The sequence below is a fragment of the Rissa tridactyla genome, chromosome 1 (genome assembly GCF_028500815.1).
Source record: "Rissa tridactyla isolate bRisTri1 chromosome 1, bRisTri1.patW.cur.20221130, whole genome shotgun sequence".
NCBI classification, from domain to species: domain Eukaryota; kingdom Metazoa; phylum Chordata; class Aves; order Charadriiformes; family Laridae; genus Rissa; species Rissa tridactyla.
The window spans coordinates 26,040,840-26,061,156 of NC_071466.1; the positions used below are offsets into that span (position 1 = coordinate 26,040,840).

At 42.6% G+C, this 20,317-nt stretch overlaps 1 protein-coding gene across 3 annotated transcripts in view; it reads left to right on the top strand.

The window, feature by feature from the left end:
• The window catches only part of MTUS2 (microtubule associated scaffold protein 2), a 351,967-nt gene that overhangs the window by 245,032 nt on the left and 86,618 nt on the right, over positions 1-20,317 (top strand). The gene's annotated exons all lie outside the window — the stretch shown is intronic.

Here is a 20,317-nt window from a genome sequence, read left to right on the forward strand (position 1 = left end):
CTAGTGCCATCCAGGCTGTGGACAGCTGCGATATTAGCTTGCTATGGTGTAAACTCAGTGGTGATTCCACCAATACCAGGGGACCCAAATGCTCTCCATCCACTTGGCACTTTGGAAGGGCCCAGGAAGGAGAACTTGTCAGCAGATCTTCCCCATCTTTTAATGGACTGTTTTCTGCTTCTGGGTAGCAAATGGAAAACATGACTCTGTGCGAGTTCTTTGTATGCAAGTGTGTTTGTTTATGTGTAATGTGGGATGCTGGGTGGTCCTGGTTTTGTGGAGTGGGTCCCTGGGGAGTCCAGGCCTCGAGGCTCAAGTAATCTGAGTAAGAGGCTCATGTGTTTACCTTCTGAAAAACAGTCAGGCTTTCAGAAATAATTGTTCCACCACATAAAGAGTCTAACAACAACTTCGACAAATACAATGGAGGTTGATTTCGGGTCATAATCACATTGAAGGCAATCATGAGGCTTTAAATTAATAAGACATGTATTAAGCATAGCCTGAAAGCACTCCCACTTCAGTAATCCACTCAGAGTCTCAGCTTTTGAAGGATTCATGTAGCATTTAAGTTAATAATGTATTTCTTAAAAGTAATTCTTCTTTTAGAAGCAAATGTATGACAGCTGAATTTATTGTCAAACCTCCTAATTTAGGACTGTACTCCTGCTTAAATTGGAGTATCTGTATACCGTTAGTGAGGCTTCCCACAGCTCACCAGTTGGAAAGCCCAGACCCAGGCTTCCTTTCCATTATCACTGCAGTCATTTTGACAGAGACAGCAAAGGGCTTTTCCTCCTTCCCTTGGGTCCCCAAAGCCATCCCTGTTGTTCCAGGAGATGTTCCATTTTTAAATGTTAACATTATGCATTAAGTTTTTGATTTTTTTCTCTCTCCCAGTTTTTTTTTTCGCGATTTCCCAAGAAAACAAAATTTATCTAATCCAGCAGGATTAGTCCTGTATTAATATACTGCAGTTTCCTATCTCTCCTGCATCTTGAACTGCTCTGAGGGCAGGAGCCACTCCAGATTCCACAAGTTTCATAAGAATTAGCAGCTTGCTAAAGGTCAAGGATCCAAATTAGTGCTTTCTGCTGAGAAAAGTCCTATCTTGCGAGCTGGGTAGTGTGGGACCTGTTTGGCCTGCTGGCACAAAACCCACCACAACACCAGAACCTGTAAAATAGTTAGAGGCTGCGGAAGAGCACTGTTATCTCTGTGTTATCTATGAAGCCTTTTCAGGAGGGAAACACTGAGGCTTAAACATGAGGAGGATCTAAGGGTACCATGGTAGGGGCTCACACTGTCTCTGGTGGGGACCTGGGAGCATTGTGGTGGGAATAACTGGTACTTGGGTGTGCTGTCATCATCACTGCAGTGAAGATGTATAAACACACAGCACACAAATTGAAAGGAGACCAGATTTCATTAGTCCTTCTATTTATGAAATATCTTGCTGAAAAAATAAATAGATGGGCAGCAGTTGGCGATGATACCAACATTGTTAAATGAAAATGATCTTCCAGATCACCCAAAGAGCAAAAACTTCCTTGATTTATTGCAATTCCCTGCATTCTGCTAACAAGAACCAGGTGAAATACTCATCAAGAATCCCCCCACCCCCAATTAATCTTTTTCAGCAGAATCTGTTACATTTCCAAACTCACAGAAACCCATTGCTAAAACTTTTAATGTTTTTTTCTCAATTCCAGAGAATACAAAGAGGATAAAAACCCTATTTGGGGTGTAACAGTTAAAATTTCATTATGAATGTGAACATTCAGGGAAACCAGCAATATCTGGTGTGTTGACTAATCTGAAGTCTGTATGTTTTTCAAGCTTTCCATTGTCTTTTCATTGTGTAAACAAGAAAACAAGACCCAAAACAAACTCCAAAGGAAGTTCATGAAACTGTGTCATGTAAATCCAGAAGAAAAATTTGTTACCACTTATAAAAATTGAAGCTGTTTGTTTTTTCCCAGCTACTGACTATTTTTGAGCTTGGGATTCTGGTGGAGCAGATCTTAATTTCTAATCATGGCTATACTTTGCTTAGGAGACATATGGTCTAAACTAGAAAATATTATCTCCATGTGTGTTCTGTAGGGCTGGTACCATTTCTTGCTCTCAGACAACATTCTTTGTAAATCCCAGCCATGTAAAAGAAAATATCTGAAGTTTTGTTGCTGACCACCAAGTACTGAATCTCTTTAAATGCTTGTTCACAGTATTAGATTAAATACAGAATATCTGGGGTTGGTATGGTGATCCATGCATTGATCCATGAAGGATCTACCAGCTCATTCTTCGTCTTGGGTTTGGCAGGTGCTTGGTGAATTCAGGTCACGCTGAAGGAGCTGGCAGTGCCCAACAAGGCCATTGGCTTGACACTGTGCTGCCCACAACTTTTGATCAAATGAGCCATTTGAAGGGTGTTGGAACATTAAATTAGGTTTGTTAAAACAGAAACTGGGCACAACACCATTTGAGAGAGATTTAAACAACAGACCATGAATAGATGTATCTCCTTCTCCACTTTTCCTTGCAGACAGGTCCTTAACTCCAGTCTTGTTTGGTCCAGCTGGTTTTGGTGACTTTCTGAGCTCTGCCAGCCCCCAACAGTCTGTGGACATTGTCATCTCTGAGGCCTGGCAGTGTCACTCCCCCCTTGTTATCTGAGGAGTCTCCTGGTGTCTCCAAGGACAGGTTGTCACTCTTCTTTTTCCTACGGAGATCATAGAGATGACCATTCTTTCACAGAAGGGTCGCTTCTCCTCCTTCTCTGAGGTGAACGGCTGACACCTTCTTTGCTACCCAACCACAACTAATTATCGTGCATGAAGGGTACAATAAACTGGGAGCAGATAAAGCAGATGATGTCCCTCACAGGGAGGGAGTATCAGGAGTATTCCCAATGGGTGGGCCTTTTTTTCCCTTCCCTATTCTGCCATTATTTCAATGTTCATTAACTCCAGAAGACTGTAAATGTTGAGTGTAGGGAAGGACACCAAGCACAGCAGCTTCTTGCTGCATGCTGTGAGACATGAGTGTTCAGGCACAGCCTGGTCTGAAACCAGCACCGCGAACAAAATCTGTCCTTTGGCAGCAGCCTGGGCAGCTGTAGTGAGTAACAGTTAACCCACCTCATAGTTGGACAAGAGTAATTTCTCATGCTATGGGACTGTAATCATGATCCTTTTAGCCTGCAAAATTTCCAAGAGGATATAACCCCAAATGACTTTTTGCTTTTAAAGAAGAGAGAAGAGAGTGAGCTCTCCAATTAGCAGCACTGGCAGACCCATTAGCCCAAATTCATCTCAGCCCTGGCAGAGGAGGCTTGTTCTTGATTACTTTCACACCCAGCCTTTTGCAAGGAACTGCTCTGCTGCAGTAACATATGAATGTTTGCGCTTACCGTATCTGAGGTCATTTGTATGTCAAGCATCTGCTTTTTGTAATGTGAAAAATATCCTGTGTGTAGTGTAAATGCCCCCCACCCACTGGGAGCCCATTAGCAGCTTCACTTTTAGGGAAACAGCATGTGGTTTGGGAAATACAGGTCAGGAAACGTGGATTTCATAGCTTGGATTCTAGGTGGATTACTCAAAAGAAATGCAATTTTCACTGTTGCTCTGCCAGCTGTCTCACGTCTCGGATTCCACTTGAAAACGTCCTCTGGCAGCTCCCATGTTAACTTCCTTAAAATCTTTCTGAGAAAATAATACTGGAATAAGCTCAGTATTGGTTATTCAAACAGTAAGTATATGGAGCAACACTGCTACTGGTCCCGGTACTCTTGTTGTGTGTCATATATTTCTTCTTAAATCGCTTATGCAAATAATGTTAATTTTCAAAATTTCCCATTGTTACAAAAAAGTAGCATGTGCATGGCTTACATATAATTTTACATATGTATAAAAAAAAGTATTTTTCATCCACTTTTAGTGTGAATATAACTTGCTAGGTGTTTTGCTCCGAAAATTCATAATAGACCTCTCGTAGCACTTTATAAATATTTTAAAGTGCAATTTATTCCCTTCCTATTTACACCCATGAATTACTCATTACTTAGCACATCTTTCCTGCTGTAGGCGAGCAGCAGTGGTTGCCACACTGTGTTGAAATGAAAGCTGTCAAGATAAAGGTGGGTTTCATTAATGAATGACTACTGTGATATTGCACTGCAGGCACTAGCAGCTTGGTTGGAGGTGGCTTTTAACAAAGATTTCTCACATTTACCAGAATTGCATGGGTGCAAATGAAAGCGGATAAACTTCACCTCGTCTGCAGAGAAACTTTTTTTTTTCCCTCAAATGCTCTTCGTAACAGTATCTAACATTTACTTAATACCTTTCATCCCAAGCAATTTACAATTAATTAATCTTCATAGCTCTCTTGCTAAATAATAGCATTGACAAATTGATGCTGGAGAAGCTAGGCTGATTTGCCTCTACCACACACAAAGTACTGTCTTACTAATCAGCACATACTTAATTCCATTTTTCAGTGTGAAGAAAAATTGTGATAGCAAATAACCTGAATGTCTGCAGAAGATATCTTGTAACAGTGACCGCAGGACACCGGCTGTGGGGTCATACTGCAGGCTCTCTCCTCCCTTTTTAGGCGAAGAAACTGAATAGAGGGCAGCAGCTGAAACTTGCAGCATCTTCAGTTATGTCAAATTCGTGATCTACTGTCACTTAGGTCACAAAGAAAAGATGACCAAGGTGACAAAAAATGAGGAGAGGAGCTGTGGGTTCACCTTTTTTTTGGCCAATAGTTGTATTTCACTCTTACAGTGAGCCCTTGTTGTGAGCCTGCATCCTTCCCTCACTTCCCGGCAGGGTTGGGGATAGGGGGTGTAGGGCTGGGACAGGCTGGACGGTTCTTCCTTGAAGGCTGTTTGGAGAATTCAGGTAGTGAACAGCAACTCTTTCTCGCCCCCTCCTCTTCACCAGTGTCTAAAACACTTGTGCTTGCATGTGTGACTCTCTACTGTCTACCAGAATTATAACAGGGAAAATAAAAGGTGCCTGAATTATGTCTAGGTCATGGTGAAATAATTTTCTAGTTTCAATGCCGAAAGGAGTCACGCCGTTTCTTCAACTTCCACTCCCTCCTGCATCCATGGAACTCAGGAAGTTTGGAGGGAGACACAGTGAGGTTTGGGGCATATTCTTGTCTCCCTGATCCTAAGGAGTTTACAAAGAAAATAAATGTAATTTTAACCAATATTGGCCTTTCTGCAGTAGGAAACCTGCTCTGCCCTCCACTAAGAGCCTTTTTCTTTTTCCTCTGTATCATTGATTCAAAGCTGTGCTACTACCCACACTTCGAATGTCAGGGACCAAGTATCCAAATGGCCTGAGATCTTTGTTTATGTTTAACTCAGAGGAGAAGGAGGAGTTTTTTAAGGACTCCTCAGAGCAAACGCACCTTTAACCTGCATGTTTTCACAGTAGTGTGATGTGATATCAGTGTTCATGAAACTTTCAAAAAAACCCTGGGATATTTCTTTAAAAGAAAGATCTTGGAGATGTTCTTAGGCTACATTTCTCTGCTGAAGAAGAAGGAAAAAAAAAAGGAGTAGAAGTTTCTTTTACAGTAAAAGCAGCTGAGATTTTCACATAACCACCTGCCTTCATGGCCCAGGAACTTAAGAGAAACACCAAGGGTATGTGGTGGGCCTGAGAGATTGTGCCATCGTGGAGGAGAAGGAAACTCTGCAGAGCCAGCAAAGCAGCGCGGGGGAGTCTCCAAGGCAGATCTGCCACTTACACTCTCCTGAGGGCTCTGCCATTCGTTAGCAGTGCTAAGAGCTATCCAGCTCCTCGTCAAGAGCACGGGGGCTTTGGAGACCTTTTCCTGCAACTGAAGTACTAGGGAAATCACTTGAATTACAGTTTTGCAGTAGACAAGGCTCTGGTTTAATATTTCTGAACTTGTATAATACACGCACAGTTAATTAAATGTGCCTGCAATACAAAAGGACATTATTTGTGTCAGTATAAAACACTACAGATCGTCTTTCTGGCTGTACTTTATGCCTCCTTGAAATAATTTGACCCCGTCACACTCACTCATCCCCCACCCCACTCCTGACATACACATACCCTTTCTTGATCCTGTTAATAAGTTTAGGTATCTTAAAAAAATTTACTGGGATTTAAAATTGTTCAAAATGGGAAGCTCTCATACTTCAGTAACCCAGGTACTAAATGTGTGATTAAAAGCTTTCATTTAAGTAGTCCCTTCCAAGTCTGAACTGCAGGACTATTCGTACAGAGGTGAAATTAATAGGATATTTCTGACTAATCCTGCAGTTCAGTTTCCACATGCCAGAGCTGGGAAGGTGAATTTATGTTCAAAAGTCCTAATTAAGAAAAAGAGCAATGGCAATGGTACAGGTAATTACACCTCTTTGTAACATCAGAACCTTGCTCTTTAAAAGCGATTTGCTTAGAAACATGATCTTCCAAATAGAGACTTTTTGCGAAACAAAGTAACCTCTTCCCTCCCCAGCCTAAGCCCCAAATCCAAAAAAGTACCCAAAACCTTAAAAGACCTGAAAGGTCTTTCAAGTGTTTAAAAGGACTGAATGGTCCCAGTGGGTCATCATGGATTTGGCTGTGCAGAGCACATGAAGAGTCACAATTCACAACCATGATTTAAGCTTACTTTGTATTTCATTGCCTAATTTGAAATTAGCTGAATCCTTCACGTCCTGGCCATGAGCTCTGTAGGCTGTGACCCTCAGGGTTTCCAACTTGGCTGTACGTTGCTGAAACCAAGCAAAACCAAAGGAGGACGTCCCGCTTGTTTTTCGACAGCATTGGTTGGGTGCTTTATGGCTAACTAAGTATCATTAATGGCGAAGCTTCAACACTTTCGGTATTCAGATTAGTGTAAAGCCTGGTAGTTGCTTTTAAACAGCCAGCTCCAAGGAGCGTTGCACATCCTCTTGATGGAGGTGGAATGGCCTTGCAGAAACATGGGGTCAGTCCAGCCAAACAGTGTTAGATGTCCCAGTCAGGCCAGTTACAAGTTGGCTCAATCTACACAGCCACGTTCTCCTCTTGTGAAGCTTGTCCCTTCAGAGAGGATGCTGTGTTACCCCCTGCTCGTATATCCGTTACCCGCTATAACAGATATAACAATATCTATTAGCAGATATTGTAAGCAGAGGCTGTTGGAAAGGACACGGAAGGGAGATCTGCCCTTGGCTCTGTTACACCCTTACAGGTGTCTAGGTGATACATGCTCACCCTTCCCCTCTCATCCTGACTGGATGCGCAGCTGTGGTGTGGCAGGGGCAAACAGATAGAAGGAGAATGTGTCTTTTGAACTACTAAATATTTTTCCTGGGCACCTACAATTAATCAAACTTCGTTATCTGTAGGACATGCACACCCTTCAAGGCATACACGGCTCATATAGTTTTGTTCACCACATAAGGACTAGGAGTGACATGTGTCTTCCATTGGCATCATCGGAAGGCCTTGCTTGAGGGCAGTTTGGTGTATCCCATGAAATACCACTTCATTGTCCTTCTTTATGGTGGTTTCCTGAGTGCTGTTGGAAAAGGATGATGATATATATCCCAATTTTGTTACAAACCATAAGCCTGCTCTCTGACTGAATCTGAAGTTTTGAAATTTTTATTTTTTTTTTCCCCAAATAAGCTATCTTCTAGGTTGTGTGAATCGTGCTTGGTTGCCTGCGCCTGTCAATGACCTAACAAGTTAACTCACTGTCGTGACTAAAGCACCATCCAAGTTATTTTCAGAGAGGCCTTTAAGTATTGTTCCGACATAAAAGAATAACAATGCTCCACTGAGGAGTGTTGATAGGGGGTGGATTTGCTGGCTTAAAAAAGAAGAATCATAAAATTGCTGGGACGGAATGCTTGTTGGAATAGACCAGAGAGGTCTTTTATGTACAAACATGGTTTTTTTAGAATCTAATTTCCTTTATCGAGTTTACAGGTCATTTTAGTAACAGTGTCAGTGTCCAATCCTAAAAAAGTTTTCACCTGCATGTCATAGTATTATATCATGTCAAAATGGATGTTGCATTCACGGGTCCAGCCTGGCAGCAACTTGCCCACTGACGCAGAAGACTAGGAATGGATTAATGACCTTTATATAACTAGTATAATTTCATTCCAAGGAACCAGTGCTAGTCCAGGAAATTGTGATATTATTGCCAGTGCCCCTGAATGTCTTAATTAGCCTCTTGAAGTAAGAATTCTACACACAAATCAACTCTGACACCTTTAAGTATTTTCAATTCAGCAGCCTTCAATTTCAGAGTAACTGTAACATCCGTATAAAAGTAGCAGGTACCACGATGTAACGTGCCGACATGGCGTAACACGTCTTCTGCCCACAGAAGCCACTTTCTCGGAGAAGACTCCCCAATGCCAGGACAAATGGCAGGAGCGCTGGGTGCTGCAGTCAGATGAGGAATTTCATGCCTGGCTGCCCAAGCTGTTTGCTTTCTGAATTACAGATTTCCATCTTCCGAGTAATCAGACTGATATCTTTCACATTTACAAACACATCAAGAAATATGGCTAGACTATAAACGGTATTGTAACACCATCATTTATGTTATAATTGTCTGAGCAAGTGGTGGTGTATAGTCCTTATTTTAAGCCTGGCATTGGAAATTGGGATTCTTCATTCATTATTCCCCTTTCATAGAATCATAGAATAGCCCAGGTCAGAAGGAACTTTGAAATATTATCTGCTCCAGCCTTTCATGGTGAGAGGGAGCCTAGATGAGATTATCTAGCACCCTGTCCAATCACATCTTGACAATCTCCATGACTGATTCTCTATGTGGCTCCTTGTGAACAGAGAGCCTCCATCCTCTTTGTAGGAGCCCTTTAACTACTGGACTGGGTATCTGACCACAGATATCTATGGTCCTCCCTGAGCCTTCTCTTCTCCAGGCAGAAAAGACCTAACTCCTTCAGTCTTTCCTCATACGGCAGGTTCTCCAGCCCTTTGATCAACTTCAGTGGCCCTCCTGTGGACAGTCTTCAGTCTGTCCATGTCTTTTTTGACCTGTGGGGACCATAACTGGAGGCAGTACTGCATAGCTCACCTCTATACACTCAGATTTCTCTTTTGCATAAAGTGCAACTCCACCTCTTCTTCCCTTCCTATCTTTCCGAAAGAGTTTGTAGCCATCCGTGGTGGTCTTCTAGTCATGTGAATTTTCCCACCAAGTGTGGTGGCTCTTGACGTCCTGCCTGATCTTGCCCAGGTTTTGCTTAACTGTGTCAGCGATGCCCACATGGAAAAGACGTGGGGGATAGTAGTCTGCTTTCAACTAGTTGTGGCAGTCTCCCTGTGACATCCCAGATCTCGGCTCCCGGCAAGCAGAGAATCACCCAGTACTAGCACTCCCCGCTTCCTTTTGCAGCTTTTACTACGTGGTGCTGGTGCGGTTTCTCCCTGTGAGTCTTGCTCATTGGTTTTGTCTGCTGCCAGATGCCTGAGAGGTGTTTTCACACCCTGCTTGTGGTGCTCCTGGTGGCTGGCACTCCCTAGGGGATGGTTCTATGCAACTTCAGTGTTCTACTCTGGGCTCTGCCATTATAGCCCTGTGAAAATCACTTCTGCATGCTCCAATTAAGTTGCCTTACATATTATTACTTATGAGTAGCACTGACCATAACTACTCACTTGAATACTGCTACTACCAGTCAGTTAAATTCAAATAGGAAGGGGAAAATAAACTGTAAGAGGATCAAATGAACAAAACATTTGATACTTTATGAAGTAGAAAAGTTAAATAATTTGTTCTATAAAGGCACTGTCAGGTTTTAAGAACCTACCTCCTCTATTTAACATCTGTGGTTTCAACAGAATTTTGATTTTATATACTTTTTAGAGCTTTCATTTTCATAGAATCATGGAATCATCTAGGTTGGAAGGGGCCTTCAAGATCATCAAGTAAATGCAGTTAAACATCTGTTCCCCGCAAAATATTATGGGCCAACTGGTTTACATTATTTCAGTTCATAGAAATATAATCATAGCTAAAACACTTTGTAAAACTTATTTAACTGGGTCACTGGGTCACAGGATTTAATATTGCTAATTGTAAAATTAGCTTATTGTAAAATAACTGAATTTTGCTGAAAATAATCTACTAAATGTACTGGTTTTACTCAGCATGAGATGAGGAAAATTTTTAATGGGTCACATACGTAGAAAATTTATGCTTACTCTCTGTGGATAATGCCATTTATAATAGACATCTGTTTTGCTTGTGTGTTTTTCTCTCCAGGTGTTTTTGAATTGCAGTTTTGCTTCCAGCCTCCTCATAACTGACAATATTTATTAAAACAAAACTTAGTTTGATCAAACTGATTAAGATGTTTTGTGAGGAAAACATCATTTAATCAGCAGAATTCTACAAGCCAAGCTTATTTTGGGAGCCTTTAAAGACAGTATACCCAATGAAAATAGAAAAAAGCTTTCCACTGAAACATGGTTCCTGACTGTTCAAACTCTGGGCTAAACAACAATTTTTATCAGATTTTTATTTTGCTGTAGATTTTTTTTCTGTATGACATCTAAAATAGCCACAAAACACAAATCTAGACAGAAGCCAGCACAGAGCAGCATGGTGCTTACAAAGGAGTTTGTGAAAGTTAACTGGGGAAAGCAGGTTCTCATATGCTATACAGAAATAAATATGGGACATTTCTCAAGAAGTCCATACCACCAGTAGAAAAATTTCCAGTAGGAACATTCAAACAGATGAAAAAAGTTGGAAACCTCTAATGGTCCTGCAACTCTCACTTGCACTTATCCTCACTGTAGGAGATATGCCGGGGCGGAGGAAGGGGCAGGAGTATGTGCCCGCTGTGGAAACTCTTGCTGTTCTAGGCATGGGGAGTAGTAAACATTGTGTTTTACATCATTTTCTAGAAGATGCAGGAGTGACTCTTTGAGAATTGGGCAGTTTCTTGGAGATGAGTGGCAAGGGCACCCCTGCCTCTTTCCTTGTCCGCTGGTGCCTCAGCTCCAGCAGTATAGATAGTTGGACCTGCTGGGTCTGATGTCCTCCAGAGATGTAGGAGAAGGAGGCTCGGATGATGCCCCAGTCAGTCAGGCTAACCCAAGCTATTGTATAAAAGGTGGGCAAAATTTTTTCTTGAACAGTGTGTTGCACAAGAGGATGAACATGATCTGAGCACAGCGAATGGCTGCTCTGAACAGCTTAGATGCTTCCCTGCCTGTCTCCAAAGCACAGTGCAGCTTTGGTGCTTGCCACCACCTTTCTCCTCCAACCAAAGCACTGCTCAGCATTCATGGGAGGTTCTGCCCAGCTTCATGCTCTGAGATGGAGACATCTGTTGGTTTGAAACTCCTTCAGGGCTGGGATGGTGATTAAGAATAAGTAATGTGAGTTGAATTTGAATGTGAAATGAAATAAATGTTAGGTTCCTAAGCAGCTTTGAGGATCTGTGCCTGAGCTCATAAAATGCAATTAATTAGTGACTAACTGGAGACTCTCTAGGGCTCTTCCATCCTTGAAGTTTCAGTATGAGATCTCCCCTCCTTAGCCCGTATTGCATGCTCTGAACTCATCATTATGCCAAGGAAGGAGGCAGGCACACTTACTAGCAATTTGATCTAGCATAATTCCACATAAACTGTAGCACACGTTATTGTGGCTTGGCAGGGTGGAGCAGGACTGAATGCTACCAGACCACTGACAATTGCTAGGACATTGCTTAACCTCTCCTAGTCTGGTGAGCTGTGGCATCCGGTATGGGTTGCTAAAGCTGATGGAAATTCATTAACACCATTGGAATGTCATTAACACTTTTACCAAGGATTGTATCCCTTTAAGTGACCAAATATGGCACTCCAAGCCAGTGTTCAAGCAAATTAGAAGCAGCAGTTTCAGGAAAGAGGCATTTGTTGAGGATATAATGCTATAAGTGTCAACAGATGTCATTCCTTATAATAAGGCATGTGGCTCTAATTTGGCGCTTCTTGCCATCAGGAGGAACTTCTTGCAGAGCAGATGTCACTTCTAATCCTATCTTTCATGGGTGCCTGTGCCCTCTTAAAACTGGCATGCCAGTTCAGAAGCAGGCATGGTGCCATTAGAGCAGATGGTCATGAGCACAAGTCATGTTACAAAACTGGTGTTTCTAGAAATGTGGATGCTGGGACTGAAGTACTGCCCAGGAACATCGAATCTTCATACCCGGAAAAATTCCCCCCTAAGTAGGTTGATGGCCGTTAATGCTTTAGCACTAGTAGAAAATAGATGTTATCTGTATCTTCTTTCTGGTTGTTCTAACTTTTGGGCAACCACTGGTGATCCCAGGGGCCATTCTGGCAGCTGAGGGAATTGGAACGTAGATGTATCCTTGGCAAAAATGCTGTTAATGCTTTGTGGTACTTTGACAGCTCTATAGGGCCTGGGAATTGTTGCAGTGTGGAGGACTTTGCTGGGCAACAAAGTGGAGAAGTGGCTCTTGGACTTGTATTCATCCATCTCCTCTGTAAGACAGTTGTATGACTGTCAGACAAATACCTGAAGTAAAACTGTGTTCCTGTTTTACTTCATGTGCTTTTTGCTAAGTACAGAGAGTAGCATTTTTCCTAAAGCACTCATCCTAAGCCAAACTTGGCTTGCATTGAAGGCAACGTTTCAGTTCCCCTCACTGGGATCAAATACAGTATTTCTTACAAAATCAGCCTTCAATAACACTTAATTTCAGTAAATTTACTGAATGCGGGATTTCAAAAAGTCTGTTACTTGGATATAGCTGCTTATTTTCTCTCCCAAAATGAATGTTCTGAGAGGAATTTAAATGTTTAACTGATATGTAATATGTTTTTCTTAACTTGTGTCAGCAGGTAGAGTTTCCAAAAGCACTATGAGTACTTGCTTGCCTTCAAGTATACCTCAGCTGTTAAGAACCAGCCCTTCCTACAACTAATTGATAGGCTTTGGTAATTATACAATAAGATCAGGTTACTCTGATCTCATCTGTTACATGTCTTGATCCATATGTCTAGGAGAAGCTTAGAGCAGTTAATGTTTCTCTCTTCTTAGGGAAGCAAACATTTCCCCAGTAGGTAGTCCCACTGCCTCAGCTCCTCAGGGTATCACATGAGACACTTAAGCAGAGTACCCGTCATGTGGGTTGTTTCTTGTCACTGTGATCAGAGTCACACACTGAAAGTTTGCGGGGAAGATCTGGTCATGAATGACCTTTGACAATTCAGCTCCAAGTTGTGCCAAGAGGTGGCTCTTTCAGAAGGTGGATGCACAGTGGTGTGTCACGCCCATTTAAAAATGTCTGCGTAGTCCAGGTATCTTTGGCAAGACTCCGACAGCCTTATGTTATCCTTTCTGACAAGCATTATGAATGATCAGCAAAATACTATGCTGTCTTCACTCTGTACCCTATGGGGCTTTAATTAGCCACCTATACAAACAAGCTCAGCTAGCCAAGCAGCTGTACAATCCGCCAGCATACCGCAAAGCTACCACCAACATATGGTGAAATTTTTTTCCTTAATGAAACGCTCATCATACCTGGTAGAGTTGTAGCATTTCACAAGACCCCAAATAAAATGTGTTACGTGATTTCAAAGTGTGGCCTAGTCAGCAAGTTGTCTGCAACTCCCACTAACACATACAGAAATTTTACTTTGTAGTGAAATTTTCACCTTGCCCAATGAGGCTTGTAACCCTTCAGTAGGGAGCAGCATGTAACTCCACTCAAGTAAGAAATCCATTCAGCTGGATCCTAAAATGTGTATTTTAATTGGTAAGGTGAGATGAATATGTTAGTATTGACACAAGGAGGTGGATCAGCAGAAGGCTGTATTTGTACTATCTATTATGTATGAAGGACACTGAAGATGGGCCTGTACCACAAAAATTAATCTAGATTACAAAAACTCAGAGTCATCAAAAACAGTAAAACATGTAAAGGAAGGAGCTTCAATTCCATGTGAATATACATAATTTGATTATCATTTTTTGTTTGTCTGTACTGAGTTATTACAGAAATGTCAAAAAGCTTGACTGTTTCTTTGACAATGTTGCATACTGGCAGCTACAGGTTTTGATCCACACAAATCAGTGCAGAAATATGAAAAATTGTTCTTTTGCCTTCTGTCCCATGAAGAATTGTAGATATTTATGGCAGAAGAACAAAATTAAGGTTAAATATTCATTCATGTTAATATAACTTCTATCTGACTAACGTCAAAGTACTTCTCTTCCCAACTTGCCTTTCATCAGCATTACAAACAACAGACTTTTCAGATGGGTTTGATTAATGGAGGTGGGGCTAAATTTTGGGAAGTACTTAGGTTCAAATTGCAACCTGGCCAAAACTAAAACTAGAGCCAAATTGTCAGAACAAGATGAGGAATATACAGTCGAGCTACCAGGACACGACAAGTTATTATATGTCAGCAGAGCTTCATATATTGTCTATGGTCACGCTCTAACACTTGGACAAAGGCAAAACATCTCCACTTCTCTTATATCTACTTTGTTGCAGGTGAGGCAAAGCTGAATATCCTCCTTTGCCACCAGCTGTGACCACACACAGCTATCTGTGTGGCCAGATCTGAGAGGCCAAAACCATCCAACAGCAGGTGTCATAGGAGAAAGGTGCTTGGCTTTAGGACTGGAGGGCATGGGAAGAAGGACGGACATGCAGCAATCTCTCACAGATGTATACAAAAGCCATGACTGGTCACATAGCTGTCATTAGTCATCATTGATGGCTCCAAATTCCTTCCCTGGTGATAAACGGGCTGTCTTAGAGGTAGTCACTTGCAGTGCAGAGACCCAAAGCCATCTAAAGCTCAGAGAGCTGGCTCCTATACTGACGGGTGCTTCAGATTTGGCTCCTTATTTTGGTGGAAGTTATTAGGCTCAAAATTCATGTTTCTGTTTTGAATGCTAAGACTTCAGAAAAATCAGTCTTTATAAAAGCATATGGGCATGCACAAACCTCCTCTAAAATAAATATGTTAAGGAGGATTATTGCTAAAACACCTTTGCCTGAGATAAAAAAATGCAATGGAAAAAAATACTTTGAGGTAAGTAAACTAGGTTTAAGCATTGTGTGAACATCAATCCTTATGCTTCCTATTGTTCTAGGCAGAAAAGAAACCTGTCACCGCTTGTCCCTGATCTATTGCACATTTGGCCTTGTGTGTCAGGAAATAGGAGGCACTGGCTCTCATCAAAGACAAAAAAACAAATTAGCCAGATAGTAGTCTCGTCTACTATCATAAAATTGTAACAGCGTGGTAACCCCTAAGGACTAATGATTGCACTGTACCGCTTGGTCAGTAGCTTTGCTTCAGCTGCAGCTGCAGAGCTGTATCTTCAACTGTGTTTCTTGATAATTACACTGTGAAACGTTATATTGAAATATACTGTGTTGGACTTTAAAACAGTAACCCTTAAAATAGTAAAATAAAAAGCTCAGATGACAAGCTGTGTATCTTCTAATCAGTCTGTGGAAATTAATTACCACTTTACAGGTAAAAATCAGAATTAAAGAGTGAACGTTAATTAAAGGATGAGCAAATGTTCCAATTTAGTGAAAAGTATGTCTAGTTTAGGTACTTTCCGTATCAGATCATTTCCCATGGCAGTCACATCAAGTTTCATTTTGTGCTTGTATTTGTGCTTGAAAACTGAGGCACAGAAAGCGCAGCCTAGTAAAACCCAGAGGAATCATGTTTTGCAGGAGAAAAAAGTCATTCTGGCCTAATTTGTCATCAGGTTTTCCTGCTCGCCTTCTCAGTTTGTCTCTGCTATTCCCTTGCTGTTGAGTTTGGAAAGCAGCTCAACTCCTTCGTTATTTGTAAAGCTCGTTGAATTCTGTGACTGGAAAGTGCTTTAGGAATGCTAAGTGGGCTCGCTACTGCAGCAAGTAGACATACCTTCATTGTCACTAAACTTGGCGTCAAGTAGTATCTAAGGATCTCTAAGATGGAAAGGGCTTGCTGTTACTGTGGGTAAATGTTTGTGCTTCAGTGAACATTCACGATGCCGGCACGTTCCCGGTGTCCCGGGTGTGATTACAGCTGTGGCGGGGAGCTACGAGCTCCAAGCCCGCTGCCAGCGCAGCGAATGCTTGACCTGCTATGAAGAGCTGGAAACTCACTCCGTTTCAATGGGCTTCACATAGCAGCCCACGAGACAGGAGCTGCAGGAGCCGCCAAACTCATGCTTTATTACTCTTTTGGGGCCTGTTTCTCAGCAAAACAGACCCATAAGCATTGTAAGGTAAGCTATTTTTCTACAAAGGATGCAAGTTCTCCAGCAAAAGGAGACTTTATTGCCCTTGGGTGCAGGCATGGAAATCTGTGGCTGTAGGACTCTAGAGCGCAGCCCTTCTTATTGCTGTCTCCTCTCAGATCAAGACCTGCCATACAACATGGCTTAATTAATTTCTTGTCAAATGCAGAATTCCCTCTACCCATGTTCCTGCTGGCTTTACAGTCATATGTAATATCATACCATATTTCCATCCTTTTTTTATAAATTCTGTAAATAATTCCAGAAAAGGAACCCCTACAAGAGACACAAACTCCTAGTGACACATACAAGATAACTTCCCTCTTCCGAGGGTGAGAAGCCCCTGAAGCGAGCTGCTGCAGGACAGGGACAGATGGTGACGAGCACGGTGGCAGATGCGGAGAAAGGATGGCTCCAGCCATCTGGGAGCCAGTGGGATTTTGGTCACGTTTTTCTTTGAACATGCAGCCTACAATATGTTACCGGGCCTGACTTGTGAATGTCTTTACTGGCATAAGAGTGTAGGGGATGAGTTGGTGCAGCTGGGACTCTCCAAAGTAACTGCAAGTCTTCAAACACCTTTTCTTCGTCCCTGTATTTTTTTCACTAGCAGAAGAGTAGGATTCCTTGAGGCTCATAGTGAGATGATAAAAGTGAGGCTGAAGGCCTTTAGCTCCAGCGGATCATTAATAGTCTGTTAAATACTCTACTGCAAAGTCAGCAGTGCTGCTCGTCATAGAGCACAGTCTGCAAAAATACAGGGCGTTTTATGTAGGAGCACCCAAATGACTTGTCAGGTTCTTCAAAGGCAAGCAAGAAGTCTCCCCTGGTTTAGATAAAATGCAAGAGTACAGGAGTAGGAGGGAAGAGGTACAATACAACAGAGGATGTGATCACCTAGAAACTATTCACACGCTGCACATCTGGTGTTTCTGAAAAGGCTTTTAGTGAAAAATTAGAACTGGCGTTCTGGGAGGGCAGATGCTACTGACTCACCCGCTGCAGATAATAGTGGAAGGCATTATCTCATGATGGAGTGACAAGTACCATCTAATGAATAATCTGATTTTCCCCCAAGAAGTGAATTCCTCCGAGTAAATGAAAACCTTTATTTCTCCTCTTAGGTCATGAGGAATATGCATTTTCCTGGATCTTAAATTTCAGCTCGAGTGCTGTGTTCAGTTCTGGGCCCCTCTGTACAAGAGGGACATTGAAGTGCTGGAGCGGGTCCAGAGGAGAGCTACCAGGCTGGTGAGGGGTCTGGAGACCAGGTCATATGAGGAGAGGCTGAGGGAGCTGGGCATGTTTAGCTTGGAGAAGAGGAGGCTGAGGGGAGACCTCATTGCCCTCTACAACTACCTGAAAGGAGGTTGGAGAGAGGTGGGTGTTGGGCTCTTCTCCCAGGTGAATAATGACAGGACCAGAGGAAATGGTCTGAAGCTGCAGCAGGGGAGGTTTAGATTAGACATTAGGAGGAATTACTTTACTGAAAGAGTGGTCAGGCACTGGAACAGCCTGCCCAGGGAGGTGGTTGAGTCACCATCCCTAGAGGTGTTTAAGAAACGTCTAGATGTGGCACTTCAGGGCATGCTCTGGTGGCAGAGATTGTAGGGGTTTGGGGTTTTTTTGTGTGTGTATGGTTGGACTTGATGATCTCAAAGGTCCTTTCCAACCATGAAGATTCTATGATTCTATGATTTCTTCTTTGAATGCTATTTGAAAAGAAAAGTGGAATCCAGCACCATGTGTAGCAAGGTGGAGCCCATCTTGCCCTGCTCCTGGGGAACTGGATGTTGCCCCAGGAATACCCATGGAAGCAGCAAACCTTTGCCTTTTGAGGCATATTATACATGCACATATTGTTGTACCCTACTGTCTCTTTCTGAACTCCATCTCGGAGTGAACAGCAAAGTGGGAGATACCATCTGCTATGTTAAACATCGACCTTATCTCAGCAAATCCTGGATATATGATATTGCCGTTGTGGTGAGCTGACCTTGGCTGGCTGACAGACACCCACCCAGCTGCTCTCTCACTACCCCTCCTCAACAGAATGGGGAAGAAAATAAAATGAAAAAGCTCATGGGTAGAGATAAAGACAGGGAGATAACTTAGCAATTACTGTCACAGACAAAACAGACTTGTCTTGGGGAAAATTATTTAATATATTTCCAATTAAAATACAGTTGAATGGTGAGAAACAAAGACAAAAATAACTAAAACAGCTTCCCCCACACCCCTTTTTCCCTGGCTCAACTTCATTTCTTCTTTCTCAACTTCTCTACCTCCTCCATCCCTCGTCCATCCCACCTCCCCACTGAGCAACACAGTGGGGATGAGGAATGGGGGTTGCAGTCAGTCCATAATAGTACCTCTCAGCCACTTCTTCCTCCTCACACTTTTCCCTGCCCCAGCGAGGGTCCTTCTCACAGGCTGAAGTCCCTCAGGATAAACCTGATCCTGTGTGGGTTCCTCTCTGGGGGCCAGAGCTCCTGCCAGGAGCCTGCTCCTGTGAGTGCTTTCCACGGCCTGCAGCTTCCTTCATGGCATGTCCACCTGCTCCACCGTGGTGTTCTCCACAGGCTGCAGCGTGGATATCTGCTGCACCATGGTCCTCTCCACAAGCTGCAGGGAAATACCTGCTTCACCGTGGTCTTCTCCAGCAGCTGCGGGGAGCACCTCCTCCCCCTCCTCCTTCTCTGACCCTGGTGCTTGCAGACAGCCAGTACAGCCATGGAGCTTGTCTCCCCGAGTCCATTTCGTATTGAAAGATTGAAAGCTGAATTGCTTTTTTTTCTTCTGTTTCCTCCTGAAAGGGTTTGTCCAGCCATGGCACGAGGTGCATGGCCGCCTCTCTGCAGGCACTGGGCATTTCTCATTCAGGGGACCTGATAAAAGGCCATGTTTGTCAGCTTTCTGACCCACTCATTTCTGTGATTAGCAGATCTCTTATGCTGTGTTTTAGACAGTAGAAGTGTTCGTAGCTGGTGGTGCTTCATCTTCAATACCTAGAAAAGCTTTTTAACTTCTCTTTTAATCAGAGGTTATGTAGCTCCCCTGGACACCTCGTTCTTCAATGTGGAAATCGCTTCTGTTTGGCCAGATTTGTGAGTTAAAACGCCCTCCATATAGTACATTTCACAATAGAGAATAAAGGGGTTCCATTAAAGAGCACTCAGACGGCATTTCTCTGCAAATAATAGGAATATTTTGCTCATCAAGGTTGGTGTTTCCGCAATTGAAACTTTAGAACAAATAGCCGAGGAAAAATAATATCTAGAAGCGATGTTACCCAAATCGACTGGGTGAGTGCCTATCTGAGACCACTTGAGGAGTGACTTCAGAAGCACGGTGCAGATGGACTGAGGTGGGCACTTGAGCTGTGACATCCCCCTGGCAGCTGGGAGAGGTGTCCTCATGCACAGCTGCAGGGCAGACTGGGCCAGGCTGGGACAGGCGTTCTGCTGACCTGACTTTGGTGAAGTCAGCAGTGTTTTGTCAGCAGCTAATTTGACACGTAATCTAAAATGTTTGTCACACAGATGAAAAATCCGTGTAGTTTGGATATAAAACAACGAGGTGATGTGCTGAGGGGTTGTTTTGTGCACAGCAGTGTAAAGATGACAAATGCTTCAGGTTTCCCTGTTCCTGCATAGTGTACAGTAGACTGTTCTGTTTGAATTTTTAATGTGGCTTATTATTTGAACAAAGGTCAAATGTGTTTGTAGAATTCCATGTATACTGCAGATATGCTCTTTAAATTAAGACCTATATGCAAGCAGCCTTAAAGACAAAGCAAAATTTAACACTGTTTTGTTAGAGCCAAAAGGTCTATTCTTACTTTATCTGAAAAGAGGATTTTCTTTTCCAACCTGAACTTTTTTCCTAGTGGATTTTCAGTAAGAAAGGCAAAATAATTAAATCTCTCCTTTACTTGCACACATTTAAGAAGCCTACATCTTAAAAATACTTGGAGACTTGGACATATAATGTT